Here is a 6000-nt window from a genome sequence, read left to right as displayed (position 1 = left end):
AAACAACTTTGGTATCACAAGTTGAGAAGAAATTTGATTGGATAATTGATAGTGGTTGCTGACATCATATGAATGGTGATATGAACAAGTTTGTTGACTTCAAAAGTCAAGATGGAGGCATTTTTAGAGTTGGAAACAATGCAACATGCCAAGTTAAAGGTATTGGATCTATAACTCTTGATGGTAAGACTAACACTAATGATGTATACTTTGTTGATGGTTAATCTTTTGAGTGTTGGACAACTAGTGGACAAAGGTTATTAGTTGCAGTTCACAGAGAAGACATGCATGATCAAAGACAAAGATAGAAAGGTAATTGGAACAAGAATCAGATCTAGAGGTAATGTATTTTAGTTAAATCCTACTGAAATGCCATGGTTGGTTGCAAAGGTAGATGATAGTTGGTTATGGAATAAGAGATTTTGTCATATAAACTTTGATAACAATTTGAAAACTAGTACTATGTTTGTAGTTAGAGATTTTAAAATGATTGTAAAGCCTACTAACACAATTTACAAGGAGTGTGTTTAAAAAAAGCATAATAGAACTTCTTTTCCCAGCAAGAAGTTTACTACTATAGTGAAGTTGGAGATTGTACACATAGATCTCAGTGGTCCTACAAAGACTAAAGGATTCTATGGTGAAAGGTATTTTATGATTCTAGTTGATGACTTTTCTAGAACAATGTGAGTTACACTTTTTAAAGAGAAATCTGAGGCATTTGATAAGTTTAAGATATTCAAAAATAGAGTTGAGAATGAATCTGGTATGAAGATTAATTGTTTAGGATTAGATAGAGGAGGAGAATTTAATTCAAATGAGTTTAACATGTTTTGTGAAGAAAATGGAATCAAAAGATAGTTATCAATTCTGAGAATCCCTGAACAAAATGACATTACAGAGAGAAGGAACAAGTTAGTTGTAGAAGCTGCAAGATCTATGTTAGTGGAGAATGATGTATACAAGATATTTTGGGGAGAAGCTATGAATAAAAAAGTCTACACTATGAATAGAGTGCAAGTTAGGAAAGACACAAAAAAGACCCCTTATGAACTCACCTATAGTTAAGTATTTCAAAAATTTTGTAAGTGTTATATCAAAAGAGATGATGATATTGGTAAGTTTGATGCTAGAAGTGATGAAGGTATGTTTCTTGGTTATTCATTGAAAAGAAAGACTTATAGATGTTATAATCAGAGAACTAAGACTATTATGGAAAGTTTAAATGTGAGAATTGATGAGAAATTCATGATACAAGAGAGAATAGTTGATTACAATTCAAATGATGATGTTACTACTACACCAAGGAATAATGAAGTAATCTTGAGACTAAAAATAATTTGAAAAATGAAGGAGAGCCAAGGCATGAACAAAACTCAAAACCTTCAGCAAAGCCAAGAGTTGAGATAGCAACTCCTACTTTAGGAAAGAATATGATAAATAATCACCCGTCTGAGTAGATCATTGAAAGAAAAGACAAAGGTGTGATGACAAGAAGCAAAGTCAATGAAGAACTATGCTTGATATCTCAAGTTGAGCCTAAGAATGCATATGAAGCATGTAAAGATGATTATTGGAAACAAGCTATGAAAGAGGAATTGGATTGGATAGTAAAGAATGAGACATGGGAATTAGTTCCTATAGCAGTAGACAAGAATGTGATAGGAGCTAAATGGGTATTAAAAAAAAAGATGAATGAACAAGGTGAATTTGTAAGGAACAAAGAAAGATTGGTATACAAAGGTTACTCACAACAAGAAGGGATATATTATGAGGAGACTTATGCTCTAGTGGCTAGAATAGAAGCAGTAAGATTATTCTTAACCTATGCAACACAAGATAAATTCAATGTGTATGAAATGGATGTCAAGTCAACATTTCTGAATGGAGAACTTGAAGAAGAAGTGCACATTGAGCAGCCTGAAGGATGTCCTTTGATAGATGACAAGGACATAGTATGCAAACTAAGGAAAGCATTGAATGGATTGAAGCAAGAACTTAGAACTTGGTATGGAAGGTTGGACAAGCATTTGACAAAACTTGGATATAGCAAAGGTATGGTAGTTAGTAATCTCTATTGGAAAGAAATTGATAATGGTTTGATGATTTTGGTAATATTTGTTGATGATATCATATTTGGAGGAAGTGATGATGAAAGTGACAAATTTGCTGAAAAGATGAAGAAAGAATTTGAAATGAGTATGATAGGAGAGATGAAATATTTTTTAGGATTGTAGATTGTACAGAATAAAGAAGGAATCTTTATTTCTCAGACTAAGTACTTGAAGGATTTACTAAAAAGATTTGGTTTGAAAACATGCGAACCCATTGGAACACCTATGGTAATTGGACACAAGTTATCTGCAAAAGATGAGACACCTACTGTTGAGAAGAAAAAGTACACATCTATGATTGGAGGATTACAATATTTGACTCACATAAGGCCAGATATAGCAAGTGTAGTTGGAATTGTTGCAAGATTCCATGCTGATCCCAGAGAAGCACATTATGTGGTAGTCAAAAGGATATTTATATATTTGAAGAGAATATCTAAGTTCAAATTATGGTATGACAGATCTAATGATTTTACTCTAAGTGCTTATACTGATGTAGATTAGGCAGGCATTATGGATGATAGAAAGAGCACTAGTGGTGGAGCCTTCTTTCTTGGAGGAAGATTGGTTTCTTGGTTAAGCAAGAAGTAGGATTGTACATCACAAAGTACAACAAAAGAATAATAGGTTGCAACAACAAAAAATTGTAATCAAGTTGTTTGGATGAAGTAGACACTCAAGGATATAAGGACAGAAATTAGTGAACTTGTTGTTAAACATTGTGACAACACAAGCATAGTAAATATGTCTAAGAATCTAGTATTGCATTCTAAGACTAAACACATTTCTATTAAGTATCATATGTTGAGAGAGAAAGCTATAGAAAAGGAAATTAGATTGGAGTATGTAAGAACTAAAAAAAAAATTGTAGATATATTCACTAAGCCTCTTCCCAAAGAGACTTTTGAGTATTTGCGAGGTATGCTTGGGGTTATGCCCCTTCCTACATCAGAGTAAAAGATGCAAGAGTACATTAGTCCAGTGTAATAGAACACCATTATTGTCTAGACTAAATGCTGATGGGTCCTATATGGGGGAGTATCTCTAATGGACAAACTCATCTAGGACTCTTGTTGGATATTGTTTTGAACAATGAGTTTGGATACTTGAGCTAAGTAAGAATTAATTGTTGTAGAATTTGATGCATTAAAGTTAGTTGCTAAAACCTTTGGCATTGATGTCAATGGGGGAGAAGTTTGGCATGAGTACAAAATGTTAGGAAGAAGTACAACATGGAATGACAGTTTAACAGAAAGCACATTGAGGTATATCAATGGTGAAGAATGATTGATGAAGAGGGTTTGAAAAGATGAACAATCTTTTGTTGGTATTTGTGGAAGTATATATTTTTCATCTATGTTTCCATCAATGCCAAAGGAGGAGATTTTTACAAGCATGAATGCTAATGATATTACTATGGGGGAGTCTAATAGATATGTTACTATGATGATATGTTACATTCATGACTAAGTTTGTCATTGATATCAACATAGCAATTTTCTGTGGTATCTGACAGAAGAACAATAGAAAGATCAAGTTGGTACAGATGAGTAGTTGAGTATTATAAATATCCAAGGTTATGGGAGATAATTCTAAGTATTTGGTGTATGCAGTTAACATCAAAAAAGAAATGATAAGTCTGGAAGAAGTTATGTAAGTTTTGGTGATGTCAGTTCTGAGAAAGAGTTTACAGAGGCATGTTCTGGTAAACTTTTTATATCTCTTAATAGAGTTGATATTCTAAGGATCGAGGTTGAGGACATGAATAAGACATATTGGTGATGATATGTCTAAGTTCTCTCATCATTATATTGTGTGTACGAAAAGTTATTCAAGTTGCAAGGCAGAAGATTAATGTTATCACTAAGTGTAACATGTTCTTAATATGGTCCTATAATAATTAATTGAGAAGGTCTAACATCTAACTTAGGGAATTTTTTTATGGACTTAGTATAAAGGAAGGACATTTTCCTTTATCAATGATGAAATGAAGGATGACATGAATTATATTGATGCGAAGTAATTGCAAGCAAAAAGAGAGTTGAATGCAAAGTTCAGCAAAGCAGTGCAAAAGTGAAGGAAACTTCATTGCCGAGGTTTTGGTGAGTGATCCGAGGTTTGATATTTGGATCTGAGATTTGTGACCTAGTGTACAAGGCCTAATAGTGATTGGTTTGGTTAACAGAATAAAGGAAAGAAGAACATAATAATAAATTGCATGTTTGAGCAGTGATCTCTTCTTATAGTTGAAATTGCATATTTGGACAATAGGCTCATCTTGCATACATTATACTACAACTCCTAACAGGGTTGGAATCTTCTAATAGGGATTCAAAGTCTCCTAATAGGTACTCTATCTACTAAATATTGTAATAGACTCTTAATAGGGTCATCCTCTAACAAGGAATATTTATATTAGTACATCATCTTGTGGGCATCATTCCCACCAGGGCCTTCCCTCTGATCAAGGGTTTCCCTACTTAACATATCTAGTGTAATTGTCTATGTGAATCTTATTATGTGTTTTGTTTACTTTGGTTGAATGGTTAAGTTTGTTTTAGAGAAGATAAATGTTTTATTTATCAGATAATTGACTCACCCCCCACCCCCCTAGTTATCTTGGTGGACTATTGTTTCTAAAAGATTTATGGGTGTCATCCCCACCCTAGTTTTATCTTCACATTGAAGTGTTTGTGGGTAACCAAATCTTTGTGTCATGTGATTAATTTTCATGCATGTGGTTGATAAACTAGATCTATACATTATTACAATTTGATTTTACAAGTTATGCATGCAATCATGTATGAGATGGTAAATGTGGTGAATAAACTATGAATTGTAAAAAGGTTAAAAGTGTTACAAATCCTTATTCTTCCTCCTCTCCGTATCTTGGTTTCTAATTAAGACTTCCAAAAAATCCATCATGTCAGATTGCTGTAATGATTTGTCAAAATTAAGTTATTCATGATAATATATGCCATATAAGATTGCTAATATTACAAGTACTTTGTTTTTGTTGGGAAAAGTGGACATAGCCACTATAATATATTATTTATAAATAGGTTCAAACACTCATGGAGGAAAGAACCTGAAAGAAAACATCCAATCCTTGCCAAAAAAAATAAATTATAGGGCCAATCAAGACAAAAAAAGATTGACCAATCCTAAAGACTTAACCTAAACAAAAGTGGACTCAAAATTGATTGTTATATATTAGGCCAAATATAACATACAGAACATGAAACCCTCTCCCCATTACATTCAAAATTTGGCATATGAAAAACTACCATAGTTACAAAAATTAGAAAATCCAACTCCCTATACATCATGTTATGAAACATATATTTAGAAATACACACTACATCACTAGAAGGTATAGTACCAATTACGTTTACAATCCAAAGTTACTAGCATATTAAGTTTCCAAAATTGCCAATGCCACCATAATTTATAAATAATAATGATAAAGAAGACAGAACCAAAAACACCAAATGGAGCCACCAATAAAGGGTAAAGATATGCCATCTAATCCTACATGTGAAACACAAAATACTGCCAATCAATTAGATGCTAATTAAAAAGAAATCAATATTAACTAAAAAGTTACTCATTGCCAAACTCATTTGGCCTATGCAAAACCTAGGAAGTCTCCCCAAAATGAGAATTCAAAATAATCCCTCAAAGTTTCCAAGGAGACTGAAGTGTTCATGACGAACAATAGCCATAATAGAATACACTTTTCAGAAAGCCCTACTCCGAGTAAATGCATGAAACATAAATGCCCTAGATAAAATCACATTTTATAAATATAGAAGCAACGCCATCACCCAGAGAAGAGAAGAAAACAAATGTACCATCAAATAATCCATTGTAAGGAGATTGTTGC

The sequence above is a fragment of the Cupressus sempervirens genome, chromosome 7 (genome assembly GCF_028749045.1).
Source record: "Cupressus sempervirens isolate cs-2001-9-10 chromosome 7, ASM2874904v1, whole genome shotgun sequence".
Taxonomy (NCBI): domain Eukaryota; kingdom Viridiplantae; phylum Streptophyta; class Pinopsida; order Cupressales; family Cupressaceae; genus Cupressus; species Cupressus sempervirens.
The sequence above is the reverse complement of the archived record's forward strand: the minus strand, read 5'-3'. Positions refer to the sequence as shown.